At 46.2% G+C, this 7544-nt stretch overlaps 1 long non-coding RNA gene across 2 annotated transcripts; it reads right to left on the reverse strand.

Moving 5' to 3' along the window:
* Nucleotides 1-2749: 2749 nt before the first annotated feature.
* Nucleotides 2750-5416, reverse strand: LOC119267561. Of its 2 annotated transcripts, none has more exons than XR_005132490.1 (3): nt 5160-5416; nt 4114-4170; nt 2750-3298 (listed from the first exon to the last, which is right to left on the reverse strand). It is a non-coding gene; the product is annotated as an uncharacterized LOC119267561 (long non-coding RNA). The 2 variants fall into 2 exon arrangements; XR_005132489.1 differs by having other exon boundaries at nt 5202-5411.
* Between the last annotated feature and the right edge of the window lie 2128 nt (nt 5417-7544).

A 7544-nucleotide genomic window follows, 5' to 3' on the forward strand; every position in this document is an offset into this window, starting at 1 on the left:
CCTGTTCGAGCAGGATTAACCTCTTTTACTGGTGAAGCCTTGGCGAAAATTTTTCCCAATCCAGCCAGGAGGGGAGCGAGTGTGCTTTACATCCTTAATAAGAGGCGTCGGGTTTCCAATCCACCCCTTCCTCCGAGGTCTTCTAGAGTACTACGGCCTCCAACTGCACAATCTCACGCCGGGTTCCATTCTGCACATCGCGGGCTACGTCGCTCTTTGCGAGCTATTCCTGGGCCGCGAGGCTCATTTCGAGCTATGGAGGAAACTGTTCTGCCTCGTCCCTCGCTCCCAAAAGGGATCTATATTTGAGGTGGGCGGCGCCGAAATATGGCGCATAGCCGGGACCGGATGCTTATCCGGCACACCGAAGAAGGCGTCCAAAGAGTGGCTCTCATAGTGGTTCTATATTGAGGATGTCGCTCTCCCTGACCCAGTCCGAATGGGCCCTCCAAAATTTACCAGTGCTCCATTGAAAAAACGCCACATCTGGCGCCCTCGGAGCCTTGAGGAGGAAGATAGCGTTGTCGGTGTCAAAACCGGCGGATCTCTGGTAGGGGATCCCGAACTGTGCGTCTAAGGTCGATGGTAACAGGAGGCAGGGGACACGATGTTTACCCAGGTTTAGGCCCTCTCTATGGAGGTAATACCCTACTTCCTGCTTGATTGATCTTGATGAATATGGGTATTACAAGAGTTGATCTACCACGAGATCGAGACGGCTAAACCCTAAAGCCTAGCCTGTATGACTATGGTAATGATTGTCCCCCTATCCGGACTAAGCCCTCCGGTTTATATAGACACGGGAGGGGACTAGGGTTGTACAAGGTCGGTTACAGAGAAAGGAATCTTCATATTGGGTCGCTAAGTTTGCCTTCTACGCCAAGGAGAGTCCCATCCGGACACAGGAGAGAGTCTTCGGTCTTGTTTCTTCACAGCCCATTAGTCCGGCACATATCCAACAGGCCGGACGCCCGAGGACCCCTTAGTCCATGACCCCCTTAATAGCCCCTGAACCAGGCTTCAATGACGAGGTGTCCGGCGTGCAGATTGTCTTCGACATTGCAAGGCGGGTTCCCCTTTCCGAATACTTCAGGATAGTCTTCAGGCGAAACGACAGTGTCCGTACCTGCAACACAAGTACCACAACCGTAGAGTATAGTATTTTACGAGACCAATCTGCTGATAATTTTTATAACATGACATCACGCTCGCCCGATTATTTATTTCAAACCGTTTCCTATCCCACCGTTCCATGTTTCGAGGCGTGGTTGTCATTGGCACGTCATGTCGAAGCAGAGATCGTGTCCCCTTATTGCGGGATTCTCATCAATACGAGCATGGGTAACCCAACCGTTCTGTTGAAAAGATTCCTTAGTAATAGGCAAGTCTTCAGGCTCAGGAGGAGGCGTTCAATACCCGGTGCCTTTATAAAGGAACCAAGGGCCGTCTTTTTACGCCAAACCTCTCCTCAGCCTTTCCAACCTCAAGTTCTAGCACCCAAGGTTCGACTTCATTGCTCCAAGCTTCCCCATCATGTCTGGGCCCATCCCTCAAGGTCGATGGGTGGCTTCCTCCATTACAAAGGAGGATGTCGCAAAGCTTCGGGCGGCCAGATACCTGACCGCGGAGATCCCCCACAGGCTTCCTGCTCAAGGACAGGTTATTCCGACCCCCAAATCCGGCAAGAGGGTCGCATTCATCTCTCACTTCCTCCGAGGGCTAGGGTTCGCTCTCCACCCCTTTGTCCGGGGGCTAATGTTTTATTACGGACTAGATTTTCACGATCTAACTCCGGATTCTCTCCTCCACGTCTCAGCGTTTATCATCACGTGCGAGGCCTTCCTCCGAACCCCCCACACTTCGGCCTATGGCTCAAGACCTTTAGTGTGAAGCCGAAGGTAGTCGACGGGGAATAGGCGAAGTGTGGCGGTGTTGTAGTAAGCAAGCTTACCAACACTCTCTGGCCAAAAGGCTCTTTCACCGAAACTTCCAACCAATGGCAGCGAGAGTGGTTTTACATCACGGAACACCATAGTACCAAGTGGGCAGCTATACATGCGTTCTGTTCCGGCCCTCCGTTACAGCTTGCATCATGGATCAATAAGGGGATGGGCGTGGGATCAGTTGATGAAGTGCAGACTCTACAGAGCCGCATCCGAACCCTTCTTTCTGTCCAGCAAATCACTTCTAAACAGGTCCACATACCAAACTATAAACGGATTCACACCCCAATCTATTGAAACCCGTACAGAAAGCAGGTAAAAGTGTTAAAAGCTAACAAAAGGTGAACTAAGCTAACTACAGGAGGATGAGAAGGACCAAAACTAATGACATCTAACCACACAGCTGAATAACACTCTGAGCACTAAAATACTAAAAAATTGCAATTGCTGATGCACTGAGTCAACTATACAAAGGGCAAAAATACCACTAATAATTACAGTGTAAAACCATGGAAAATGCACGGTAATTCCACTAAAAATACACTGTAATTCCACTTGCAAAATACAGAGCAAAAATCCCTAAAAGTACACTATAAATCCACTAAGACTTACAATGTAAATTCCACTAATAATTACAGTGTAAATACCATGGAAAATGCACAGTAATTCCACTAAAAATAGACTGTAATTCCACTTGCAAAATACAGAGCAAAAATCCACTAAAAGTACACTGTAAATCCACTAAGACTTACAATGTAAATTCCACTAATAATTACAATGTAAATACCATGGAAAATGCACAGTAATTCCACTAAAAATACACTGTAATTCCACTTGCAAAATACAGAGCAAAAATCCACTAAAAGTACACTGTAAATCCACTAAGACTTACAGTGTAGATTCCACTAATAATTACAGTGTAAATACCATGGAAAATGCACAGTAATTTCACTAAAAATACACTATAATTCCACTAAAAATGCCACTTGCAAATACAGGGCAAAAATCCACTAAAAGTACACTGTAAACCCACAGATTTACAGTGTAAATTCCACTGTAATTCCACTAATAATTACAGTGTAAACCCACTGAAAATGCACTCTAATTCCACTAAAAGTACACTGTAAATTCCACTTAAAACACACAGAAGAATTACACTGTAATACCACTGAGAAAGTACTAAATTTAACCCCAGAGAAGCACCACCAGAGAGGGCGATTCCTCCATGATCAAGGACACGAACATGGTTGGAGAAGCAAAAAAATCACAGGTAAACACCCCCTCCTATGCATTCATCAGCTCCTGTCGTCTCTCGTCTCTCTCCTGCCTGAACAGATCTGGAAGAAAGAACATACCTGTAGTGGATATTACATAGGCTAAGTTAAGCACTAAATCTACATAGATCGAAAATAAGAACATAATCGTACAAAAGCTTGAACCAGGAGAAACTCTAGGAACAACTAGGATATGGTTGCATGAATTTGTAGTCTATGATCACAGGAAAACTGAAAACTAGATGCCCAGATCATAGATTTCTGAATTTGCAGAAATAAACACACTACAAGGATCAAAACAAGCTCACGAAGCTAGCAATTCCATTTTAGGAAAACTAGTTAAAAACATACAAGGGGGAAGATTGCCCGAGTTGAGAGAAAATATGACTATTTTCGCAAACTTTGGAAACTAAAAACCTAAACACTGTTAAGAAACCTTGATTACTGGTTTTAGACACTTTCTACCCGTTCTTAAATAGCTGTGACTGAAGGACTGAATTTAAGTAACTTTGGAAGTGCAAACTACTATGATCTGATGCTTGCTTACATTGAATATTGATAGGCATTAACATAAGCACTAAAAAATGAAATTAACAGAAAAAGGACAAACACAATCAGGCTAAAAACATTCACACTAGAAGGCACTCACACTAGTAGCAACAAACAAAAAGAATCTATAGAACTGATAACATATTTACATTTCAGAACTAAAAGGACAAATTTGTGACCGTTAGATCAAATTACTGGGACCTATTACAAAATTACTCTGCATTTATTTACAGTTCAGAATTGAATACTTGTTTGCATTAATAGATAATTTACTCAAACTACTGAAGGCAGATGCCTACAATCGACCAAATGCAATGAAATGCATCATCAAAGGACATGCGATGTACCTCAATGACGAGGTTGATTTCCTTAACATATGGCTTTCTAATAGCAGAAAAAAAATCCTGAAAACAAAAAACATTATTAAAAACATGCTTTCTCTAACTAGTTTCTTGACAAATAACAGAGTGGGTCATACGCTTTTACCGAGCTACTTCAGGCGCAAATGATGTACAAGGTTTGCATTGCAAAAAAATCATAGAAAACTAAAATAGGGAAAATCTACCAACACTAGTCATCTGCTAATGATATTCAGTTTAACGTAGTGTGTTGGAAAAAAGGGAAAATTCAGAGTAGATCACTGTAACTTACACACTCCTGAAGTTACAAGCCAATGGAACAAAACACTCAAAATTGCAGTGTAAGACAGACTAATAAAAGAGTGAAACTACAGTCCGAATCACCGTTACTTTTCTGAAAATATTCAGTCCACATCACTGTCCAATTAACTCAAAGTTACAGTCCAAATCACTCACCAAAACAGTAAAAATTACAGTACAACGCATTGTTACTTGACTTGAAAAATTCAATCTACATCACTATCCTATTCACTCAAAGTTACAGTCCAAATCACTACTCAAAACACTGAAAATTGCAGTCCAAATCATTGTTACTTAACTGAAAAAATTCAGGCCATGTCACTATCCAATTCACTCACAGTTACACTCTAAATCACTAACCAAAACCACTAAAAATTAGAGTCCAAAATTTCTACTAAACTGAAAAAAATCAGTTCACGAAATACACATCACGAGACTGAACCCACCAAGAGGGTCAGCATTTGTATCCCAGCCATCTACATAAGACACATACCAGACGAACGACAACCTACCAAACTAGCAGATGACAAAGGGATCAGTGTACTTCTAGTCTAAATTTAATGTGAATATCAGTGATCTACTCAAGGGGCAACACAAACCACATACATCTACACAAAATATGTGCGGGTAATACATGCAACTAACACAAACAACAAGATCTGACCGAGAAAACTCTACACGCAACTAACAAACAGATCTGACGAACGACACAAATCGACGGGGAAAAATAGTACCCGCGGTGGGGGAGGGAGGTGGCGTGGGGAGATGCTGCAGACCTCCGGTGCGGCAGACGGAGGGGGCGGGGCAGCCGGACGCCGTACCACCAGCCTACTGAATCGGGCGGCAAGGGGAGCTCCAAATCGCCATGGCTGTCTCACTCTCGCTCGACTCTGTTCCGGTTGTGTCTTCGAAATGAGTAGGGAAACGAGGAGGAGGAGAACGGGCAACCACAACAACGCGAGCGATAGCGAAGGAAGGGTACCGGGTCTCCAGAAAATGCCTCTTTGATTCACAGGATTTTGAAAATGTAGGAATAGGAAAAGTATAGGATTGCAATGGCATATCAACTTGAATCCTATAGGATTAGCAAAAAGTGTTTGATGCCACATAAAAAACAAAGGAATTGTAAAAAGAGGTTGGAGTGGATGTTAGATTTCCTATAAAATGTAGTACAGAAGATTTCATAGGATAAATTCCTATGGGATCCAATCCTATGAATCAAAGGCCGATATAGAAAAAATTCTTAAGGATTTCAATCCTCCAAAAATCCTAAATAATTCCTTTGAATCAAAGGAGCCCTAGCGGGCCCGATAAGAAAGAAAAAGCAACATTGGGGCAAAAATAACACGAATCTCGGCACAGAGATCGCATGGCTCACAAAACTGATGAAAGCCAATTGAATTCAACCGGATGAAAATTAGCAAAACCGAAAAAATATTTGTCATCATCAATCGGTTTGATGGGCGACAGCGATTTTATTTGCCAAATGGCTGAAAAGTTGCTGTCACCTGGTTTCGCTGTTGCTCCGTTATGTGTCGGTGGTACATAGTAACATCGAGAAATAAGGATTCCAGTCGCTCCCGGGCTCTCTCAGAGTTTAGCAACTCTCGGTCGTCGGATCGTTTCGCTTGATGCGTTTGGGACCGTCGGATCGAGCCCTCAGTCACCCCCAACTGCTGGATTGAGCTGAAAACACTGTTCCAATGAATAGTTTGCTTCCCAGCTAAAATATCTTGTGCCACCGCCGTTATTACAGTGCCCCGCCGAGGGCGTTTTCGTCTTTTCACATGTTGGCTCATGACGCGTTGATCCCTGGTTGGCCCGTCAATGGATGAGACGAGGGAGGGCGTCTGCCTCGCCTCTTCGTCCTCCCAGTCGCCCCCACCATCCCCGCACTCGCCGCTGCCGCCACCCTTCATCCCCCGTGCTCCGCCTCATCTCCTCCCCTCCCGTCGCCCGAATCACATGCCCGTTGGTCGGGCCGCGGTGGCCGGATTCGAAGACGGCCGGGCGGCGGCCATTCCCGTGAGGCCCGGCGGCAAGCAGCGCGCGCCGAGGGGTGGAAGGGCGCTCTGGATCCGGGCGCGATGGCGGCCATGGCCGAGCTCGAGCCTAGGCGTGTGGGTGCGTTGGTGAGCGCGGCGGTGGTCGGGGCCGAGCTCTGAGCACGGCGGCGGCCATGGCCCCGTCCTCCCGCATCCCAGCCTCGCTAGCCCCAGCCCTCTCCCCGAACTCTCCCTCCACCAGACCTCTCCACCCCGCCCACTTTGCCGCCACCAACGCCCCGCAGACCTCGCCGCCGCCGACGCCGCTCAGACCTCGCTGGCGTGGACCTCTCTCCTCGTCTCCATCGCACCACGCCGCCCGCAGCCTCCCCCTCTCGTCATCAGAAGGGAAGGGAAGGGAAGAGAAGAGGGAGAGTGAGCAGGGCAGGCAGCGGCCAAGGTGCTCATAGATTCGCCGGCGATGTCGTCCGACCTTGGCCTCTGAGTGCTTGTGCTCTGCCTGCTCCGGGCCCATGCAATGGCCTGCTCGGGATGCCACCCTCCCCCCTGCTCCAACCCTAATCCCCTCCCCCCCCCTCACGATGTTGCTGCTTTTGGTCACACAGGTGCACGCACGCGTCCCTGCTCCTCTGGTGGACAAGGTCGGTTCCGATCTGGATGAGCAGCAACTGCTGCAGGTGGACGAGGCACGATCCCTCATGGCTCGTCCCTCCTCCTACTCCCCCTGAACGTGGTGAGCTCCACCCCCTCTTCCTACCCCTGCACATCTATCTTATCTAGCCAATTTGATTGCAATTTATCAAAAAGTGCCAAGCAGCGGGGCTCGAACATCGGCTAAACATCTATTTGGCATTTGTGCTTCTCTTATTGTTATACCTGAATGCTTATTGCCTTCCAGCTCTATGTTTCATGTGCCAATGGCCACTGGTGTTAATTGTTTGGTCAGTGTGCGCTTTAATTTTCATAAATCGCGAAAACAATATATGTTTACCTATTTTGGATTTTGTATCCTATCAACATAAGGGATAATATTTGTCATCTGCTCTCATATTCTGATATACTTCCTATGTTAGTTTGCACTTCCTCCAGTCAAAGTGTTTAATGTATGCTTGG

This window comes from Triticum dicoccoides, chromosome 3A (assembly GCF_002162155.2).
Source record: "Triticum dicoccoides isolate Atlit2015 ecotype Zavitan chromosome 3A, WEW_v2.0, whole genome shotgun sequence".
Lineage (NCBI taxonomy): Eukaryota > Viridiplantae > Streptophyta > Magnoliopsida > Poales > Poaceae > Triticum > Triticum dicoccoides.